The following is a 24,020-nucleotide window of genomic DNA, read 5'->3' as shown; positions in this document are numbered from 1 at the left end:
GCACTAAAAAGGTATCTCCCCATTGTGTAGCTCATGTGTCAGTATGTAACACACATTTCAGGAGATGCTGACTTCAGCCCCTCTTCCCAACCCTCCCTTTCTTTTTAATTTCTTTCATGCAGGAAAGGTATAGATAATCATGACTGAGTAGAACTGAAATATTTTGCAACGTGAATTGTCTTTTGGGGAAAATCTCCTCCTCTCTTTTTTAATGGCAGCAGGGGCAGTTTCCAAAATTGCAGTCGAATGGTTCTGTGAGTTTCTTTTGCCTACTGAACCAATTAACTCAAGTGCAGTCTTCACCCTCGTTAATCTCTTGGAGTCTACTTTTCACAACCCAGGATGAGTAAGCATTTCTTAGACTGCCCATTTCCCCCCCTTTTCCTCTAAGTGTTAAAAACAGTGCTGTTTTGTTGTGTGCTTGTGAACTGGTTGAAAGTGATAACAGCCAGTAAAGCTTTATGTGCAAAGAGCATATTGAAATGTCATTTGGCAAAACATATGCTCAATGGACTCAACCACAACCAGTCAATAATGGAACAATGTTAACCTATTCACTTATTTTCTTCTCTTTCTATTTTTACTTGGGTTTCTATCCCCTGCTATTTTGGGGATGTTCTTTACTTTCCTATCTTTCCTACCTCCTGTTGCTGCTCCTGCAGTTTATGGCACTTCCCCATACAGAAGGCTGAAACTGACAACATTGCGAGGCAGAACTGTAACTAGGCCTTTTAGCATCTGGAGTGAACACGCATATCTGTGCCCCCTACCACTTTTTCCATAATTTTTCTGCTCCATTTTTCTCCCCTGCACACACACACTTTGTGCCATTCCCCTCACCCTGGTTATAGCCCGTTGTGAGAGGTGGAGCTGGAAAGAGAGGAGAGATCAATTGTTTGTCTCTTCCTTCCCATGTAGAATTCCTCAAGCCACAGCACTGTTATTCCTTTTGCACCTGCACATAACTCATCTCTAGCAGCAGCAAAAGTGTCTGATTTATCTGTTTCACCCTTCTGATGATCAGGAAGTGCTAGGCACAGCAGCCATAGAGACTCTGGCTCCCATCTCCCCCATGGTGTTATTTACTCAGAGTGGAATTTAAAAGTTGCAGAGAGGCTGAATAAGGTGGAGAGTGGGGACAGAAAATTATGGGAGCCATACAGAATGTAAACCTCTGGTATTACATTAATGGTCTTTCTGCTGACTGAATCTCTTGAGTAAAGAATTTTTGTGTCACATCATGTAGGACTAGAATATACCCTGTGCTCCATCGTACCATGAGGGACTGCAAAATTTTTTAAAAAAGCAATCACTTTTTCCGGGGCAGGTAAAATATTACCTTTTCTAAGATGCCAATTTTTCTGACACCACACAATGTTTTTGGTGTTAACTGTGGACTATCCAAACAGTTTAGTAACATCGTGTTTCCACAGTCAAATTGCTTTTGGCGCGTGCCCTATTTAATCAGTATAATCTATCCAAATAAATCCCTCCTCCCAGACAGTGGCTTGCTCAGATGATTTCTCATTTAAAAACACAGTAACATTATGTCTTCTGATGCTCTTATCCTTTCTTCCACAGCCCTGGAGTAAGTCAAGTTTAGTATAGCGGCTATGTGGCCTTCAATTTGTTAGCTGTGGATAAGTAGCATGATCTCTGAGCTGAGCCAATTCCAATGACATAGGATGAATTGGATTGGATTCCATAGTAACAGAATGCCCCTTTCTCTTACACGTGAGAAGTCACTTTCTAAAGCCATGCATGCTTAACTTGGAGTGATTTTTTTTTTAATGCTGCTTTTGCTTTCCTGTGAATATTGTATAGGATTAGCAAAATATATGGAAAGTGTGTGTGGTTTATCCCCCCCCCCAAGTGGGAATGTTTATTAGGGGTTTTGGTATGTTCTTTTATACATTATGTGGAAGGGTGAGAAAACGCTTTTGGGAAACTGCGCACATACCTTTTGAAAGTTGATACAGCATCAGATTTCATATTTTCTTTAGTTGCTAGGGTTTATATAGTATATTCAGACTTCTCTTTTCTTTCATTTATAATCAAGTCATGTCTTTTCTCTCTTTTCATTAGTGGTAGTTTGCCAAGCTGAATTAGTTGTAAATTATCAGCATGCACAGATTACTAGCGATAAGAAAACAGTCCATCACACATCTTTTATGACGAGCAGCAAATAATTTTTAGTCCTGATTTTTTTTCATCTTGATATTACACATGCTGACTTGTAAAGGCATTTCCTGAACTGTTCACATTACATTTCATTTAAGGATATTTGTGAAGTTGGGAGAGAGCGCATCTTTCCACATTGCTAAAATAGATCATGTGGCGTCATTTGAGATACTTCGTTGCAATCATGTTAGTTATGGCTCATCAGATTATGTTACTATTTGATGCAAGAAGTTTACGGGGAGAAGATACTGCTTTCCTGAGCAGTTATACTCTGCTAAATGTTTATTGGCTGCACAGTTGAGCAGGTTGCTCTGTTCAGGTATTTATCAGCAATACATATTGTTATAGGCTCCTCTACACTTGTGAGTAGCTCAGGGCAAAATTAGTCAGGTTTTTTCATGAGTTGTAAAAAATTTTCGCCAAATTATTTCACATGACTTTGCACAGCTTGAGATATCTATTTCAGGAAAAAATGTCGGGAGACTGGTAACTTTTTGTACTGAGGCACACACAAACTTGAAAAAACAAGTTTTTTGCTCAAAAATGTGCATGGAAATCTCAAAAAGCTATACTTTCACCCACCTCCACAGCTTAGGAGAAATCATGCATCTCTTGCCTACCAGCATTTACTCTTCTTCTTCTCATCAGCACTGCTCATGTCTACTAGAAATGTGCAGAGCAAGGAACAGAACTGTCCATCTGAGGCAGTGGATCATCATTGCTCCTGAATCATGGAGGTTGGTGACTAGATAAGAGGCTGAGGACAGGAAAATGATTGAACAGAAGGGTGTCCTGAAATTCTATTTAAAAAGAATTTAGATGTGGAACAGTTCACACCTGGTGAAAGTTTTAATATCTAAGGATATTAAACTACCTGTTAAACAGTTCATGTAATGAAAGAAAACCCTTTTCTCTGAAAAATGGGAAAAGACAAAAAATAAACACTAAATCAACTGACTTTTCAAAATTTAATTTTTATTTAATAGCCTTCAGGGTACCTGGTGCTTAGCTTTTAAAGTTTGGAATTTTTAAAAATTGGTCTATAAAAACATGCGGTGTTTCTGTAGTGTGCCTAGCTGAGTGCCTTTTTTTATTGGGCTTTAGAAACCGGTCAGGAATTACAGCTCACTGCTTTATAGTCCACAGTAAAACTCAAGAAATGCCCTCAACAGAAGAAGTTAAAGGGGTCATTAGGTGTACTGCTTGACTATATATAATGGATCACTTTCTCTCCCTCCTATATATAAGCATTCTTCTTGATAGCTATTTCCATCACAGACTCCCTTAGAAAAATGCCTTTCATTTATCCAAAAAAAGGACAGGTTATTTAGAAAAGAAAAGAAAAATAAGGAGGAGAATAATGTGGAAAAGAGCCCTTCAGTTATATCTGTAGAGATCTGTGGTGATAGGAACTATTTAGGTGTCGTCTTAAGCATAGCTCTGTTGTTTCTTGTACCACTGCTGAAAAACTATGTAACTCCTCTGCTTGCTGTGTAGTCACATTACCATGGAAACCTGCATGCAACAAACCTGATTCACATATCATGAGTGGCTAAGTACAGACAGAGGTCACACGCTGGCATTTGCCCCATGTTCTCCTTTTGTATTTTGCAAGCATTCCTATACTGGCATTAGGGAGAAGTGGATGGTGGGTTAGAGGAGAGGGAAGAACTCAAAGAGGGGCACAAGATTTGCATGGCAGAGTTGTGGTGAATGGCCTGTAAACTGTGAATGGAAAATGGTGTGGTTCAAACATTTCATCAAAGGAAATCTTGTTGCTGCTGTTCTGTAATGTCTATGAAAACCACTTGCTGGGTCCCAGAATGATAGAGGACATGAATATAACAGGTACAGAAGATTGTAGGTCTTTGGATGTTTTTTTATTTCTTTAACCATATTTCAGTAAGCCCATTCAAAGGAATTTTGTGTGAACAAAGCCAGAACTAAGAGGGTGTTTTAAAAAAAAAACAAAAACCTGTAAACATTAGACGCACACAGAGTGGAGGTCTGTAATACAGGAATAAACCTGTACGTTGCTTTCTTTCTCTGTTTTAATCGGGGAATTTTTAAATTGACATTTACCTTTGCTCTGCTACTTTGTCCTATTCTTATTCTCCCCTTCTTCACCATCCTCTCTTCTAGCTGGATTCCCTTTGGGTGTATGTTTATAGAGGAGAATAGGAAGGCAAAGGGAGACCAGGGTCAGAGAGGAGAATTTTTTTTTTCAAAACACACATTTTTCCTTCCTTTGGCAGAAGCAACTTCTTCCAGCTTGCGTCAAGTCCCTTATTTACTAGTTCTGCAGGTGGCTCTTAGGTGACTTCATAACATTGTGGCCTTTAGCCATCCTAAAACATTAATTTTCAGTCATGCTGTTTAGGCTGGACACCTTCATGGTGTGCACACAAGCCATTCATTCCTTGTGAACAGTTTACAGTGAGAGAACTCAACCTCTCCTCCAGTATGCACACCCATGCACACTAAAAAGGCATTCATTGCTTGGCATGCGCTGTGGACTGAGCACAGTGGGGGGGTGCCATGCAGCCTTTGTGTACTGCCTTCCAAACACAGAAGAAAGAAATAACATTTAGAGCGTCTGTAAAGAAGTCTGGTTTCTTTGTTGTGAATGTTGCTAATTTTGTATTATTGGCTATGGTGTAAGGATCGCTGAAGGGCTTGTAATTGAAGTAAGAGAGAAAGCATGAGTAATATTTCAAATTCATGCATTTAAAAATATTTCTTCCTCTTCTTCTTGCTCTAACTGTCTATCTCCTTCAGATTGCTGAGTTTGGTTAATAAGGGGTAACAGTGTGTGTGGCCTGAAAACCAAAGCAGCTGGGCAATAGTATGCACATACTGGTAAATAGTTTGTCAGACGCCTGCCCCTCCTTTCTCCCTCCCTCCTTCCTTCCACCTATGGGGGCTGTGGGCAATGTGCCGTAATGTCAAATAGTTTTAAGTTTTGGGCAACTTTTTACTATGACTGCCCCTGAAGCATGCCAGTATTTATAAAATGCTCAATATGTGGTAGGTATATAATCTCAATGCAAAATACATTTAAGATTAATTTAGCTTTCTATAAATACTCTGAAATACTAGACCTTCATTTAGGAAATATGCAACAATCAAATTACACCCAGCCCCTGAGAGGTTATTTTAGCCAAACATTTGTTATTTTAAAATCTGCTGTGGGGGAATTTAATGTGCACGAAAGGTGCCAGAGACCGAAACTCTCAATTCACAGAAGAGCTGGACTGTTGTTGCACCATGCTTTACTTTTCCTTACACCACCCACCTTGCGCCTTGTAGGGGCCACTTCACGGACAGATGCAGGCAGGATGTGGGAAAATTTATGCTTGTGGTGCTGCTGCTTGTCATATTATTTCTCTTCTGTGAAGCATGTTGGCAAATTTTAGCCTTCAGAAAATGGCCATTTTGAAGTAACTCTTAAGGCATTCATGGTTATACACAGAACCAGGAATCTATATGCATCTCAATGACCCTCAGTGAGACTACTCACATGAGAATGGTAAGGGTTTACAGGATGAGGCCCTAACATGCCTCAACCAATGCCATTTTTTATCCTGTTTTATTCCTTGTATTTGCATTGCCTGCCCTCTTATGAGTTAGTAAATGCAACTAGCTCACATGAGTTGAGAGTTCTACAGGACCTTTTATTCATATACATGTGCCAGTGCTGACCACAATTACAGTATAGCCATGTGATCTCATTCAGCAGGGTGAGATCATTATCATGAAGTCACTGAGCTACACTTTCGTGTGGGCCCCACTACAGCATATTCAAAACATATGTACACTGATATAAGCCATTGCCACCTACATGTGTAATTGTTGTGTCTTGATATGGTGACACATTAGAAATGAGTCTGTCATTTTGTTTTTGATTATTCCCTCTTAAATTAATGGAAAAGATTTCCTGCACTGTCCCTTCAGGGGGAATGTCTTAATTTGTTTTGTTGCTGGATATTTTTCTTTCTGTGATATCAATTTACTTTGTGTACAGGTCCTGGAAAGAAGCCATAGGCTTATAAAGATTAAATAGTCACTATCTGGATGTTTTCAGCCCAACATTTTACTCTTTTTAATTCCATCTTTTAAAATAAAACCCCGTTTTATTTCCTAGTCTTTTGTTGTATCTTTAAAGTGTTACTGCCAAGAGAGCTGCCATAAGGGTCTGTACAGCCCTTGAAAATGTAAAGGAGAATCTCTGTTTTCATTTACAATAATAATAAAAAAAAACTAGCCCTATTCCTCGGAAAGGCACAGTAGCTGTGAAAATGTCAACAAATAGAGACCAGCAGAAGTAGAAACAAGCAGCAGCGTTCTTCGGCAGTAGGAGACTAGGTACGCATAAAGAGATCTCCCCATACACATTATGTAAAATGAGTGGGTTAAATTTAGGGTGTATCTCAAACAACCTTCTCACTAGTCCTCCCCCAAATCCTCGGTCATCCCTCTGCATCAAAATGGTATGATCATGCTGGACAGGAATAAATTAGGACAATACAAATAATATTATGGTATTGCCAACCTCAAATGGTCAAACAATCACGAGACTGGCTTAAAAATCATGAAATTCTTACATAAGCATTTGTCTCCAGGAACTGAGGCTTCAAGTTAATCAAAAATAATGAGATTTGCATTAAAATTTAGAGTTGTCAACACTATAATAAAAGAATGAGTGGGGGAGGAAGGAAAATTGTTTTGCAAGCCCATTCTAAAATGCTATGGCCAGTTCTGCTTTCTAGTATCATTAGAACCATATGTTTGTGACTTATGGGGACATATTCCCGTGCGCTTAGATGGACATGTGTTCATAGTCAGAACTTAAGCCCCTGGATTCCTCATGAAAGAAATTAGTCTGTAAAAATGAATAAAGCAGATGGTGTCTGTGTGGCCAGTTCCTTGCAATCAAGGGAGAAAAAAGTCTTCCACTATTAACACACCTTTCTCATGATGGGGAGCAGGGGAAGGAAGAGACCCCTCTAAAAGGTGGAGAGGAAGAGAAGAGCCAGCCACTTCCAAATGTGCTAGAAAAATTGTGGTTGATGAGAGTGAGATGTAGCACGCACAGTTTTTAGAAAGTTGCAGGGAGTGTTGAAAATTGTAATGTAGAGCTAGTTTCAACATAAACTCCGGAGCAACCAGTATCACTTCATAATGAACTACTTTCACATTGCCTGATCTGTTTTCACTTTTCCCAAGCCCTAAATATTTTGTACCTTTGCAGTTCTTTTTTAAAAGCAATAATTTACTTAGTACTAGTTGAAAATGTGTGTGAAAACATAGACCTTCCCTCAGTAACTTTAAAAAAAAGGAAGAAGAAAAATCTTTTGTGGTTAAATAATTGCAGTCATTGTGTAGGAGTATTGTGAAGACTTTTTTTTTTTTCGTGGGAGGTGTAGGTTTAAAGGACAGAGGTTATGCTGATTAGCTATGCAGGATGCAGCTTTTTGCTTTGAAGCAACAATTTGTTCACAGAAACGCAAGTAAATGGGAAGGGAATAGCTGAGATTTATGGGAGAAGACTCATTATTAATGTTCCAATTGGGATATTGGTTGTGGAGTGAGAAAACAACAAGCATTCAGACTTGGTTTAAGTTCAGCCTCCCAAAATTCGTTTGACTCAGAAAGTAGAAATCTAAATGTTGTGGTAACAAAAATGCAGAACCTCTTTACATTCTTAAATATAATTTATGGGACAATGCACAATGGTCAAAGAATCCAGAAAGCCACATGATTTCTCTAAAGCGTAATATGGTGCTAAACACAGTAGCAGAACAGGGAATGTGATTTAAAAATTGGACTAAAGTGATGCTAACAAGGGGTTTCCGTCCCAAATTTTAGCTGCCTCCAAATAGTTATAATGTGATGATGAATGTCCCCAGGATGCTAAATGTCCACTACTTACTTAAAAACTAACCCTTTCTCCAAAAAGACAAAATACAAACTCTGTCATCTTAGCGTTTTGACGTCTCATGCCAACTATGATTTCCTATATGTCATTGCTTTTCACTTTGTGGGTACTTTATTTTAAATTGGAGACGCTGTGAAATAACCCAAGAGAGTATATTCTTGCAGTATTTTCAACCTATATGCTACATTCCTTCATTTTATCTAAATGGCTATAATCCAGCATTGTATGACAAGAGAAGAATTTCACCCAATCACAGCCTAGAAGAATCTATCACTCTCTTCAGAAAGTGCACTGAAGTACTTATTGGACTTACCAGACCAATCTTTTTCCTCAGTAGGCATCTTATTGCTGACAGCATTACGTTTATATGCATGAAATTGGGTAATTGAATATTTACTACTAAGTTCATATCCAGTGTACATGGCTGCAGCTTCTTTGAAGTAAGATGATTTGCACACGCTTGCATCATGTCTGAAACTGATCTGTTAACTTTTCAAAGGACATATGTTGCAGGAAATATTTAGACTCCTATTTTGGGAAATTTAGTCTCCAATCACATCACAAGTTTTTCCACTCAGGACACTCTTTTGCTCAATTATTTACTCGCTTGACATCAGACAAATCTGCACTTTTAAAACCTAGCCTTGCTCGGTTACTTACTTATCCAAGCCACAAATTGTCCATATCCGCATTAGCAGAAAGTCATAAGGAAATGAATGGAATGGAATCCATGCAACTCCAAAAGGTGAAACAACAAGAAGGAAACAATGAGGATGTCTATATTTTTCTAATCCTGTTGTGTTATGAGAATGTTAGAATAAAGAGGGTGTTAGAATATCATCCCTGGAAACTGCTTTTACAATTATCAAAGGCCTCAGCTTTGCTTCCATGTTTAACGAGCTGTAAGACATTTATTGCCTCATATATTCTTCCGCCATAAACCTTCTCTCTTAAGTAAATCATTTTAGTATAAGGTTATAGATGACTCTAAAATGAAGGTTTTTTTAAAATTTGTTTTGCTTAATAGCCAGATATATATAAACTAGTACATTCAGAGAAGGCAGCAACCTGAATTGCAGGATTTGTTTTTTCCCAATGAATAAGAGAAGGGTACTGTGAATAGTACATTGTACTGTACCAAAAAAAGCTGCTGACTGCTGTACCTTATCAGAGCTGGTCACCAGCAGTCATGGCCTATTATGAACTCAGATTTTTGCAGTCAACAAACAATTTTGGGTGACTCCTAGATATTTGTTCTTTCAGAGGCCCCTTTACCTACCTCTTTAAAACTCTGATTCAGCAAAATAACTTAAGCATGTGTGTAAAGTTAAGCACTTGCTTAAATTCTTTGCACAGTAGGGAAGGGATTACTACTAGTGTGCTTGAAGTTAAGCATGAATGTAAGTGCTTTGCTGAATAAGGACATTGAAGTACTAAAGTTCTTTAGAAGCTTTCAGAGAAGTTGCTTTTCCTGAAATACAGACCCATGCCACTTTCCAAGCTGAGTGTAACCTGGAATTCCATTAAACTTGTAGAGTTTCCCAGGAGAAACAGGAACTTTTTGTGTTGACTATTTATTGTATGTTATCCTTTTTGCTTGAGTCTCAAATACAAATACAGCGGCACTGCTATGGGTACCCGCATGGCCCCACAGTATGCCAACATTTTTATGGCTGACTTAGAACAACGCTTCCTCAGCTCTCGTCCCCTAACGCCCCTACTCTACTTGCGCTATATTGATGACATCTTCATCATCTGGACCCATGGAAAAGAAGCCCTTGAGGAATTCCACCATGATTTCAACAATTTCCATTCCACCATCAACCTCAGCCTGGTCCAGTCCACACAAGAGATCCACTTCCTGGACACTACAGTGCTAATAAACGATGGTCACATAAACACCACCCTATACCGGAAACCTACTGACCGCTATTCCTACCTACATGCCTCCAGCTTTCACCCTGACCACACCACACGATCCATCGTCTACAGCCAAGCTCTGTGATACAACCGCATTTGCTCCAACCCCTCAGACAGAGACAAACACCTACAAGATCTCTATTAAGCATTCTTACAACTACAATACCCACCTGCGGAAGTGAAGAAACAGATTGATAGAGCCAGAAGAGTTCCCAGAAGTCACCTACTACAGGACAGGCCTAACAAAGAAAATAACAGAACGCCACTAGCCGTCACCTTCAGCCCCCAACTAAAACCCCTCCAACGCATTATTAAGGATCTACAACCTATCCTGAAGGATGACCCAACACTCTCACAAATCTTGGGAGACAGGCCAGTCCTTGCCTACAGACAGCCCCCCAACCTGAAGCAAATACTCACCAGCAACCACATACCACACAACAGAACCACTAACCCAGGAACCTATCCTTGCAACAAAGCCCGTTGCCAACTGTGCCCACATATCTATTCAGGAGACACCATCACAGGGCCTAATAACATCAGCCACACTATCAGAGGCTCGTTCACCTGCACATCCACCAATGTGATATATGCCATCATGTGCCAGCAGTGCCCCTCTGCCATGTACATTGGCTAAACTGGACAGTCTCTACGTAAAAGAATAAATGGACACAAATCAGATGTCAAGAATTATAACATTCATAAACCAGTTGGAGAACACTTCAATCTCTCTGGTCACGCGATTACAGACATGAAAGTTGCTATATTACAACAAAAAAACTTCAAATCCAGACTCCAGCGAGAAACTGTTGAATTGGAATTCATTTGCAAATTGGATACAATTAACTTAGGCTTGAATAGAGACTGGGAGTGGCTAAGTCATTATGCAAGGTAACCTATTTCCCCTTGTTTTTTCCTACTTCCCCCCCCCACAGCCGTTCTTGTTAAACCCTGGATTTGTGCTGGAAATGGCCCACCTTGATTATCATACACATTGTAAGGAGAGTGGTCACTTTAGATAAGCTATTACCAGCAGGAGAGTGGGTTTGTGTGTGTGTGTGTGGCGGGGGGGGAAACCTGGATTTGTGCTGGAAATGGCCCAACTTGATTATCATACACATTGTAAGGAGAGTGATCACTTTAGATAAGCTATTACCAGCAGGAGAATGGGGTGGGAGGAGGTATTTTTTCATGCTTTATGTGTATAAAAAGATCTTCTACACTTTCCACAGTATGCATCCGATGAAGTGAGATGTAGCTCACGAAAGCTTATGCTCAAATAAATTGGGTAGTCTCTAAGGTGCCACAAGTACTCCTTTTCTTTTTTCAAATACAACTGCTGTTCAATCAATGCAGGAAGAGTTGAACCAATCCCTCTTGTGTAAATACATAACTTACCAAACAAAGTAATGTCCCATATAATTGTGGGGCATTCTGTAAAGTCTTCTAAACTCAAGGTCTCAAGCATCATCAGCGCTGGGTTCCTCAAAGAAACCCTAGTGGCTCGTTCAGATTTGGGTTTGTATTGTTGACATCAGTATATTTGAAATGAAATGAAATATTTGTTAATAAAGTGTTCTTATAACAGTGTAACTTATTTGTGAGAAAGAGAACAGAAGAAAGAATAGTGACCACAAAAAAGATCTCTTGACTTTAAGGGTATGTCTACACTGCAGTTAGACCCTGCGGTTGGCCCATGCCAGCTGACCCAAGCTCAGGCTCAGGGGCTATTTAATTGCGGTGCAGAGGTTCTGGCTCGGGCTGCAGCCTGAACTGTGAGACCCTCCCACCCTGCAGGATCCTATAGCCCAAGCTCCAGCCTGATCCTGAATGTCTACACTGCAGTTAAACAGCCCCACAGCCCAAGCCCTGTGAGCCTGAGTCAGCAGGCCAGCCACAGGTTTTTAATTGCAGTGTAGATATACCTTAATACAGTGGTTCTCAAAACCGGTCCGCCGCTTGTTCAGAGAAAGCCCCTGGCGGGCCGGACCGATTTGTTTACCTGCCACGTTCGCAGGTTTGGCCGATTGCGGCTCCCACCGGCCGCGGTTCACCACTCCAGGCCAGCGGGGGCTGCGGGAAGCAGCACAGCCCAAGGGATGTGCTGGCCACACTTCCCGCAGCCCCCATTGGCCTGGAGCAGCGAACCACGGCCAGTGGGAGCCACGATTGGCAAAACCTGCGGACGCGGCAGGTAAACAAACCGGTCTGGCCCACCAGGGGCTTTCCTTGAACAAGCGGCAGACCGGCTTTGAGAGCCACTGCCTTAATAGACATAACTGTACAAGGCTGTGTTTTATTGATTGCTTTTTGTGATAATATAAACAAAGAGTTGGTATTTTAAAGAACCAAAGGCTGAATTTTAATTTTAACATTTTTATTCGAGAACATATGTAATTTTTGTGCCCTTATTTCCTAATGTATAATATCAATTAACACATACGAATGTCTCCATCCATTCTACCGATAAAACTCATGTGATTAACTCAAAAAAATTAATCGTGGTTAAAAAAGTTAATTGTGATTAATCAAAGTTTTAATCACACTGTTAAACAATAGAATGTCAATTGAAATTTATTGAATATTTTTGGATGTTTTCTACATTTTCAAATATATTGATTTCAGTGACAACACAGAATACAAAGTGTACAAATATTTGCACTGCAAAAATGATAGACAAAAGAAATGGTATTTTTCAGTTCACCTCATACAAGTACTGTAGTGCAATCTCTTTATCGTGAAAGTGTAACTTACAAATGTAGATTTTTTTTGGTTACATAACTGCACTCAAAAACAAAACAATGTAAAACTTTAGCGCCTACAAGTCCACTCAATCCTACTTCTTGTTCAGCCAATCACTAAGATAAGCAAGTTTGTTTACATTCATGGGAGATATGCTGCCCGCTTCTTACTTACAATGTCACCTGAAAGTGAGAACAGGCATTCACATGGCACTTTCATAGCCAGCATTGCAAGGTATTTACGTGCCAGATATGCTAAACATTCATATGCCCCTTCATGATTTGGCCACCATTCCAGAGGACATGCTTCAATGCTGATGACACTCATTAAAAAAAAATGTGTTAAATAATTTGTGACCGAACTTCTTGGGGGAGAATTGTATGTCTCCTTCTCTGTTTTACTCACGTTCTGCCATATATTTCATGTTATAGCAGTCTCGGACGATGACTTATTCATTTTCAGAATACTCTCACTGCAGATTTGACAAAACGCAAAGAAGGTACCAATGTGAGATTTCTAAAGATAGCTACAGCACTCCACCCAAGGTGTAAGAATCTGAAGTGCCTTCCAAAATCTGAGAGGGACGAGGTGGGAATTGCTTTCAGAAGTCTTAAAAGAGCAACACGCAGATGCAGAAACTACAGAACCCAAACCACCAAAAAAGAAAATCAACCTTCTGTTGGTGGCATCTGACTCAGATTATGAAAATGAACATGCATTGGTCCGTTCTGCTTTGGATCATTATCAAGCAGAACCCGTTATCAGCATGGACACATGTCCTCTGGAATGGTGGTTGAAGCATGAAGGGACATATGAATCTTTAGCGCATCTGGCACATAAATACGTTGCAACGCTGGCTACAACAGTGCCATGTGAATGCCTGTTCTCACTTTCCGGTGACATTGTAAACAGGAAGTGGGCAGCATTATCTCCTGCAAATGTAAACAAACTTGTTTGTCTGAGCGACTGGCTGAACAAGAAGTAAGACTGAATGGACTTGTAGGCTCTAAAGTTTGATATTGTTTTGTTTTTGAATGCAGTTATTTTTTTTGTACATAATTCTATATTTGTAAGTTCAACTTTCATGATAAAGAGACTGCAATACAGTACTTGTATTAGGTGAATTGAAAAATACTATTTCTTTTGTTTTTTACAGTGTAAATATTTGTAATAAAATAAATATAAAGTGAGCACTGTACACTTTGTGTTCTGTGTTGTAATTGAAATCAATATATTTGAAAATGTAGAAAACATCCACAAATATTTAAACAAATGGTATTCGATTATTTAACAGCATGATTGATCGTATGGTTAATCGGGATACATTTTTTAAATCGCGCGATTAATCACGATAATTTTTTTAATCGCACGAGAACCCGAATTAAAAGAAAAGAAACAAATATTTAAATATCTACTCGTTCAGTGATCCATATACACAGAACCACTATACAGCTTGCATGCTGGGGGCTAAGCACCTTGCCGTGAGTGCTGAACATGACATTTTCTGTAACAATGTATAAAATAATCATAGCTCATGCATCTTCTCTTCTATAATGATAGACTGGTGGTCTTCTCTTGCTTCCACTGAAGTCAGTGCAAAACTCCAGTTGACTACAATAAGTGCAGACTCAAGTCCTAAATAATTTAACATTATTTTCGATAAATGTTATTAATTAGTTAATGTTTGTAAAGAGCTGAGTAAGTACTGAGTGTTTTAGTCTCACTCTTATTTACTTATGTTAGAGATGAGAGTGAAACAAAAACACCTGAACTTTGCAGAAGTTTGGACCCAGATCTGAACTTGGCCACTAGCCAAAGTTTAATGATCCAGCTCAGACACCTACATCTGAACACATGCTGAGCTTTAAAGAAGATTGAATCTAGATCAAAACTTAGCAGCTATCTCTCCAAATATTTTGCTAGTGACATCAGAATGTGTGTGAGCTGTAAAACCTTGCAGTGTGCAAGGTTATATTCCGTGCTCATGTATAGAATATAAATAGCTCCTGTTTTTATAAATTTAAAAAATGTCGCCTGAATGTTATCAAAGTGTGTGTGTTGGCAGTAGGGAATTAGGTTCTTTGATCTCATTTCTAAGTAGAGTATGCACAGTGATCTTTTGCCTGTTTTAATCCGTCAATAGTGCAGAACTATTTTTGGACCCATGATATAGTTAGTTAAAGTTGTGTATGGGGGGAGGGGGGAAATAAGTTATGCATAATACATAATGAAACTATTTAAATAATTACTTATGATAATTCCCATGTACAGCAGCAACAGATATAAGTCTTGATATGCTGTCACATCTATTTTCTGCTTTTGGTATATTATATAAATAGGTAAAAGCTAAAAATGAAAACATTTTAACCTGATATATAGATATATATTTTAAAACCGCTAACGTGGAACAGTGTCATCTAAGGAAAGGATTCAAGCTCCATTTTCACAGTTTGTCGCCAGGATCCCTTAGTGTTTTACACAGGCTTTCTTTTTTAAATCTTTTCTGCTTTGTATCCAGTAGTCCTTCAGTTTGAGCAGCTCCATCACCCATAGAGATGACTCATCTTCACTGCCTTTTACTGTCTCATGCTGAATGAACACGGGGCAGAAAAACTGCTTTTCCCCCATCCCCTGTAGTTAAAGTGCCTGTGGAAATAGACTCATTTTGATAAAGCAAGTTAGCCATTTTCTGTCTGCTTCCCTCCTTGAGTAAGTGTCCTTCAAATGGCTGAGAAAAGTGCCACCTGATGCTGACTGGGATGAAACTGAAGTGTTTACTGCTCCAGCAGTCTGTTGTCTGAGACTTTGAGGGAGTGGGGTAGAGACAAACCACAGTATAGAAGAAAGCGGTGTTTCTAGGGGTGTTAAATGACCATTGCTTTTAATTTTTTTTATAGGTGATGTCTTCATTCTGCTATCGAACATGGTAAAGGGCCTCTATCCGCAAGCTGGCATTACGATACCATCATTGGTCTCTGAAGCAGCAGCATTAGATACACTGTGATGGGCAACCTAGAAATACCAAGAGCAGCAAGCAGCATGCAACATCTTCATTTTTAGCTCTTTTCCATACTCTGCTCTGTAAGTACAGTATGCCAGTGTTGTGCCTGCCAGTTGGAGTTCCCAAATTGCTTAATTAGGTGTTATGTATTAGGGTAGTACAGTGTACATATTTAAATAGCTGGCTGCTTCAGGGAAGCATATTTGCCATTTGACATGACATCAAATAATTTTTCGCTGTATGAAACTTTGCGGATGGCTAAGATAAGCAAGAAGGCTACTTTTATGTGTTTTGATTTACTAGTCCCCACAGTAATGTTATATGAAATTCAGCAGAATTTTGTATGATCATTAGGGAAATCAATATTTTTCCTACAGTAAATCACAGGTATGTGGTAAACAACATGAGGGCTATAATTGACAGGTAGCACCTGATAGATAGAATTCATTATCTTGCCAGTCTGACTAACAAGAAAGTTAGCACATGCATTATTTACTTTCCAAATATATTCCTTAAAACCTGTGATAGGCTTAGAGGTGTCTCCAAATGTTAAAGCTAGAGGGGTGTGTCTAGTTTAAATGATTTTATATATGCAGGTGTAGTTTCCAGCTTTAAGAAAAAAATAACTGCGACCTAATTGCATTTACTTGTGCTGAATCAAACGCTTCTTGGGATGGATTTAGCTGATCAACAATTTCTGGTCTGTTGAAGGGAAATGTGAGTGAGTGACTGTCATTACCTTGATGCTGATTACTGGAATTGACCAACTTAATAGCAATTTGCTAACCTTGTTTACAAAACTGACCTCCCGAACCTGACTCTGTGATTTAGAAGGGAAGAGAGCCAGGCCACTTAAAGTGTCAGTGCTGAAAACACTACATCATCTGCATGATGTTCTGATTCAGGGAAAGAAGATGATGACTCAGAGGTATCAATTCCATCTCTAGTCCAGAGAAATTTGCGTAAGGAGGGAAAATATCATTTTTGGCACTTAGTCAAGAAAAATGTTTTGTTTTTTTTTTCTTTCTTAATTTGGGACTTAAGGAAACTGGGCTGTAGCCCAGTGCAACCTCAGGATAAGAAATATGCTATATTAGCTGGCATTTGCAACAGTTCTTCCTATGAATTCTTAAATGATGTGCTGCCAGATTTTCTCTCTCTCACTCGCACACACAACTAAGAAATGTGCTATTGGCTAAAAGCACAAGGCTAAGGGTTTTGCAAGATTATTACTGGTTTGTTTGTTTTTATTTTTTATTAATGGAGAGACCAGAAAGGTGAGAGTCCAATCATGTATATTAGTTTGCTTCCCAGTAAGAAAAAAACCTCTCTTAGACCTAGGGCTCTGGTTGAACTTTGACCCTGAGTCATCCGATGTGTTCAGCTCACAGCACTGCTGCTTTCTAGGCCCGCATTTGTTTTCCCATATGAAAAATATCACAGTGCCAGCTACCTCTATGTCCAAAAAGTAAACTCAAAGTATTAAATATGAAAACGATTAAGATCTTTACAAGAGTCAAACTTTGTACTCCATTCACCTCCTCCACACACCCAAAACCCCCCCAATAAAAAATTAAAATAAAAGCAAAACACAGAAAACCATCTTTTCTGCCTAAACATAAAAATAAACAGTAAATAAAACAGGAGTTTGTGAGGGTCAATGACTCTCTACAAATTAGTTCAATTTAAATGCTCACTCTCCCTGTCTCTCCCTGTCTCCCTGTCAAAAACCCCTGTCAATATGCTTCCCTCCCTGCTTTGACTCAAATTCTTCTGACATTATCCTAAACCTCGCTCTAAATCTCTTGGGGCCACATCAGTTTGCTGTCTGCTCTCCACTAGGCCCCTCTAGATTTCCTGGTTTCCAGGGCTGCTTTTCCCTCACACTTTTATCTTTGCTGCTGCTCCAAGCTTGCTTCTTGCATTGGAACACACTTTCAACCTGTGCTGCATTTTTAGTCACGAGTTGTGCTACTGTCTCAGGCCACTCCTTTTGGGCCCTTGTTTTAATTCTTTCTGGGCCTCAGTGCAACTGTCAAGATGCTCTCTGTGGTCTCTCCCACATCTTAACTCATCTGGCCCCTCTGGGCTTCTCTTAAAATGCATCTAATTTCACCTGATTAATTGTTTCAAGTTTCCTGCTGTTCTGATCCTATCTGACAGCTGCTTGGTGTCATCATGTCTTTATTCTTTACCACATCTTTAGCTGTTGGGTGTTCATCAGTAATATTGCCTTCAAATGCACTGAATTTGCTGGTACCTTGTTTACATTTTCTCCATGACCTGCGCAGTTCTAGACATTCACTTCTGGTGTTGCGTTCTTTGTAGTGTTGTAAAGGCAAACAAGTCTGATATTATGGCCAGACTGCCTGCCTGCCACCTATTCTGTCTTTTTGCCTCTCTCCTTTTCCACTTTGACTATAGCAGATGCTACCACAATCCCTGTCCTAGATTCCATTCTAATTTCATAGTCTTTTCATTCTCCCTGTCTCTCCTCCCCTCTCCCTGGTTGATGCTTCATCAGTGTTTGGGCTGCCAAAGCACTCTTTAAACCCACATATAATTCTGTTTTGAGCTTGGAAACTCTGCTCAATGGTCCTTTCAGTTCTCCACCTTCCTTTTGTTTTTTGTCTTCAATGAATTGAAATAGACATGGAAGGGGAAGGGCTCGGTCTAGACTTACAAAGCAATTTCCCCTTCCCGAAAGAGCAGAGCACATTTCCTTCCAAAACAACCTGGCTGGGAAGTCACAAATTTCTTGTCAGTGCTGCTTTTTTTTCTCCCTGAAAGCTGTTGAGTCAAAACATGACTATCAAGGCTGACCCAAAGGGACATGAGCGAGGGTATGAGAGTGTTTCACTTCATTCTTCCTTAAAACCAACAGAATGGGGAAAAGAGAGATCTGGGGGAGCATTCGTATTGTGAAGGTTAAAAGGTAATGGGAAAGCAAATAATCTTGGCACCCCTCTACAGAGAGTCTGGTTCATGGACTGATCTTGCACTCAAAATGCCATGCAGGGGTTTATTCTGACCAAATAGTATAAATATTAGAATGACTGCAAGGAGGGGGAAAGCTGAACAAATAGGAGGCTAGTAAGCATGCAGGCAAGGCTGATGAGTTGCAAAGACTTTTCCTTAGCAGGAAAGTGTTAGTTTGTGGTTTTTACTTTAACCTCTCTGATATTCCTCTCACTCAAGGATAAGATACGTTTTCTTATTGCTTCTCTAAATGCAGTTGTGTTTGTTAACTTACTTAATTGTAGTGTTGTGTCCTGTCAGGGATTTTAATTTCAAGGCACCCACTCTTAGCTGGCTTCTCCCCTGCTCTGGGTATCATCTTTGTTAAAAAGAATCACTTTGTACATGAAAAATAAAGAAAAAAATAACATGGAAGTTACCGAGTGTCTCCCCTCACATGTTTCAGAGATCCTCTCTGCTTTGATATTTCAAAGATATTAAAGTCAATCTGAGTGGAAGTGGGGAGAGGTTTTAAAAAGGAAAAAAAATTGTGGTTGAGATCTAATATCTACTCAGATGCCCCCCCCCCTTCATTATTTAGGTTTGCTATTTCAGTGGTGGAATTTCTGGCTTGGTCAGAACCTTGCAAGACTGAGTGGGGAGGTGAACTGGAGTGTGGCTGGATACTGGCTGACTATTACATTTTGAAATAACTGCTGATTCACAGATTCACATTTTGCATTCACTGGAAAAATGAGGGTGTCTGGATCTGTTGGTCTGAAACCGATCATTAGATTGGAGTATCTGAATAGTTGGTTACCATCTCCTAGTCTGAATCAGCCTGTATCTGTGTGTGTGGTGCGTAATTGAAATATCACCACATCCTACAGCAATAGTTCATGACTACTATAGGTAGTCAATGTGCTTTACAAATATTAATTAAGCTCACAACCCCCCTGTGAGTTAGGTAAACATCATCCCCATTTAGTAGAAGAATAAACGGAGCGTCCACCCTTTTGCTTTATTCCAGCAGTGACAGTTCATCAGTCACAAAGGCAATGGAGCCCAAGGGCTTGCCTGTTTTCCAGACCCTTTCATTAGAATTCCAAACTACAGACCTTTTTATTATGAGATTCTACACAGGCTTGCAGTTTATAGCATTGTTTAGCATGCACTCCCTTTGAGCGCTTTCAGTTGCATCTTCTGCTGCTATTGCAGCATTTGGTTATTTCATATGGGACCAAGTATCAAAGCCAAATGTTCTTATGTGTTTAGCAGACTAGGTGTTGGACTAGTAGTGAGTATGTGGTCTCTCTTGTTTCTTGTTTCCAAGAAGGCCTAGGTGCTCAGCAGATTGGAGCAAATTCTTGCAAGTGGGACTGATCCTAGTCCAGCTTCATGGTTGTTGAGGCTTTTGATGCACCAAATCGATATTTATGCACTTTGACAATGGCTAGTAACTGCCGCAGTGGGTTTCTATTAGTCACCTTTGGGGATACCAGCCCATGAAAAAAATGTCAGCATTTTAATTTTTCAAGTGGGTGAACATCATTCATTCCTATCTTGTCTGATGATACATTTACAGTGTTGTGATGCAAAAAAATATGATTTAGCTGGCACAAATTTTAATTTGGGACTTTTTTGCACCCTGGGGTCTGATGTTGCAGGAAGCAGGACAAAGCCACAGAAAAGTACAAGTGTCCTGTTAAAGGCAAGATGAGAGGCAATGCAACACTGAATTTCTGTTGCTCAGATCTGTACATTGCTAGTAGTCGTTATTGGATTAATCAGGAAGACCCAAATGGATGGAAATATAGGGGTGATTGTTTTTAACTAATATACTAATAAGCTATTTTTTTGCTCTCTGTGGTCTAGCAGGTAGGACAATGCAGTTACAGTTAAGAACCCTGGGTCATATTTACAGCTTTGCCAATAACCTGCTATATGACCTTTGACAAGTCCCTTTATCTCACTATTTCTCAGTTTTCCCGTCTGTTAAATTGAGATGGTACTTAATCTCTGCTGTATAAAGCTCTTTGAGATCTACAGATGCAAAATGCTATGATAGCTAAATATTATCATAGTTGTTAAACAGTTGTTACTATTATTATTATTTTCTCTAACATTGAACTTCACTTCCGTTTTCTCTTTCACCTATCTATTCATGGGCATTTCACACCAATGCTGATCATTATTCAACAGAGATGGATTCAAGATCATGGATAATATGAGGCATGCAAAGCCAATTATTTTTATTACTTCACCCAGGAAAGTTCAGTCCAGATTCAGCCTCTGGTTTGAAGTTTTAGAATCCTTGGCTTTGCTGCTGACATTTAAAATCATTGTTACCTTTCATATATCTTCTCCCAGATGTATGTAGCGTTCATATCCTGCTATGTTACTTCCTTTGTGGATAGATCATGGCACATAATGTTTTCGAGCAGTAGTCTTTTGAGGACAAGGTATTTCACCAGGAATTAAGTATAATGGTTTCCCACTAACAATCAACAAACAAAAGTTGAAGTTTTGTCATACTTTGCAAAACAAGACTTGAGGGTTTGGATGTAGTGTAACATCCACATCTAAAGATCAGTATGTTTTATGCCTCACTGAAGTCAGCGTGAGGAAAAATAGATGGAAAGAGCTACATTTCTTAGCTTCAGAATTGCATCTACAATAACCTGCTTCATAACCCTTGCCAAATATTTACTGGCAGACTGCTGATGCAAGTGAAAGTTAAATAATTCTGTTTCTTCCAGGTGTATTAGTGTGGGTAAATGTGGTTAAGGATTTTAAGTCTCTACACAGCAAATACTTCATGTGGCAAAGATTAAAAAAACAAAACAAAAAAAAAAACAAAAAAACAAAGACTGTGAATGCCACACATTGTTGGGTGCCCAACTTGCTACACCAACTTGCATTTCAAAAATGCTGAGCAACTATCCTCTGATAATCAGGTCCCTTTGAACTGTCTCATGTGGGACAGCCAAAATTACTGGTCACTTTATCAAATCTTGATCTATATCTCTAGCTATAGTTCCAAGAAAATTCCCCAAATTAAGAAAAATTACAAGAATCTTATAATTCCATACACAAGGATTCCATAGTGCTTTAATATACCTTGGAGAGTCTATTATACACACATTATTATTATTATTATTATCATCATTATTATTATTATTATTTAGGACCAGATTGTATAGTTTGTACACAGAACTGTGCTGAAGATGTGGGGAGCTTGGGTAGAAATTGTTGCTCGCTCATTTCAGAGGTCCCCTTTTCTGGTGAGCTCTCTAACCAGATCTTCTACAAAGTCCCTCTCCTTAGGAGATTCCTCCCTGTGTTCTGGGGCTTCCTCTCTGAGCCCTCATAACCCTTTATAAGGCCCAGGTGTTCCTTAACTAATTAACTCCCACCCGGCCACCTAGGTAATTAACTGTTCACAGTTGGCTCTGGGTTGTCTCGTTCTCCTTGGCGGAGCCAGTCACAGGTAGGCTGGTCCCTGACTTCCCTGAAGGGGCCGGCTCCCAGGATAAGGACATAGCACCTAGCACTCTTACTGCTGCCTCCCTTTCCCTTTGTGTGATTTGTAGCCCAGGGATGATAGAAAGTAGCAGTGCCTATGTACCTCTCTTGTATGTGGTTCTGGCACAGTGGGTGCAGTTGGAGTGCGATTGGATCTGGAGTGAGCATTCAGGTCTATCTCTGTTCTGCTCACATCTCTCTCTTTCCGGCTCTTCTTTCGCAATTACACGTGACCAAAGTTTCAGCACATTTCTGTGAGTGAATTCCAAAGTTTCTGGGAGACTTCTATCCACAGCCTTCTTTGAACAGCCTTTGTTCACACCCTTCACCTCAGCCACAAGCTGCTGTATTGACTCAGTTTCTTCCAGTACTGTAACTTTATTAAAAGGAACCATACTCAATTGGGTAACTATGTAGCTATGTACAACATGGATAGAGTTGGGAGTTAGGTGACTTACTTACATATACATATTATTTTGGGGCAGCATAATCATTTTCTTTTAAACAAGTGTAGCGAATAATTTGCCTTCACAAAACTGGATTTGGAGCAGATGGAACAACACATAAGTTGCCAAGGACTGAAGGTGTTTCTGGAGGTGAAAGAAGGCTTATGCAGGAGGAATTCTTTCTTTCTGAAGTTCCAGGAGCTCACCTTTTTAAAATAATAAACAGAGTATTCCCACGATATTTAAGTGTAATTTACTGGAAATGTTTCATGTGAGCATGGTGACATTCATTAGCCCTTGAACAGGAGACCATAACGATGTTCCTGCCTTCTAAAAGAGAGAGGGTGTACGTATAATACTGGACTGTTGAGTGGTCTGCTGCCTTTTGGGATACGAGTGAACCAGTTTTTTTGTAAAATCAAACTAGCTCGAGAGCTTCCTTTTGGATGTTTAGCCAAACAGACCATTGGAAACTTTAGAAGTTTGCTCATCTCTAGTTTCCAGATGCTCCCCTACTGCACCAGCCCAAACTTAAACACACATTTTGTTGTTGTTGTTCAGGATTGTTGTTGTTTTCTGGTTTTCTGTGGTAGCATGGACTCAAATTAAATTGCTGGGTTAAATTAATAATATTTTGAGCAAAGCACTAGCTGTCGAGGGTGCTAACAAATCTTGTAAAGGTAACCGGCCAGCCTCATCCCTAATGTAAATCCATTTACATCAGTGGTGTTCCATCAGGAATGGAGTTAGCTCTTCGTTGTTTTTATGCCCATGGTGTTTTCATCTATGATTTATTTGCTTCACTAGTTAGAAAGATGCTTCCTCCTTTTTGCTTGTTTCCTACTTTTAAGGTCATGTATTTTTATATCTGTCTGTTTGTCTGTGTGGGTGGGCATGTGAGAGTCTCCGTCTCTCTTCTCCTTATGTAATGTCAGATGGAAGTTTAGAACAGTGCACTGCAGAAAGCCAACCCACATCCTTCACCCACACAGCCTGCAAAGCAGTTACACCGACATCAATCAGGGAAAACCCTCAGACTACATGCACCGTTGGAGCAGGTGCATGAGGGTTCATGGCTTCATCATGTGACTGTCAGACTGCAGTGTATCACCTACTGCTGTCTGTTACTTTATCTATACACCACAGGCCTATTTACCTACATAGCAAATGAAATACATAATATAAAGCTTGCAGACACTCTTGAGTTCAAATTATACTATCCCTTTCTTCACATATGTGGAAGAATGTTCTTTCAGTGCATTGCTGTGGACGCATCAAGAAAAAAAGCTGCCTAGCACCATTGCCTTAA

General features: G+C 39.6%; 1 long non-coding RNA gene across 2 annotated transcripts in view; it reads left to right on the top strand.

Annotated features, from left to right (window-relative positions):
* Window positions 1-24,020, top strand: part of LOC141982575 (uncharacterized) — a 342,639-nt gene that overhangs the window by 250,946 nt on the left and 67,673 nt on the right. For both annotated transcript variants that reach the window (XR_012638124.1, XR_012638125.1), the window contains exon 5: window positions 15,679-15,862. This is a non-coding gene — a long non-coding RNA (uncharacterized LOC141982575). The remainder of the gene's footprint in view (window positions 1-15,678; window positions 15,863-24,020) is intronic.

This window comes from Natator depressus, chromosome 2 (assembly GCF_965152275.1).
Source record: "Natator depressus isolate rNatDep1 chromosome 2, rNatDep2.hap1, whole genome shotgun sequence".
In the NCBI taxonomy this organism is placed as follows: domain Eukaryota; kingdom Metazoa; phylum Chordata; order Testudines; family Cheloniidae; genus Natator; species Natator depressus.
Note: the sequence above shows the minus strand (reverse complement) of the source record. Positions and strands in the feature narration are given on the sequence as shown.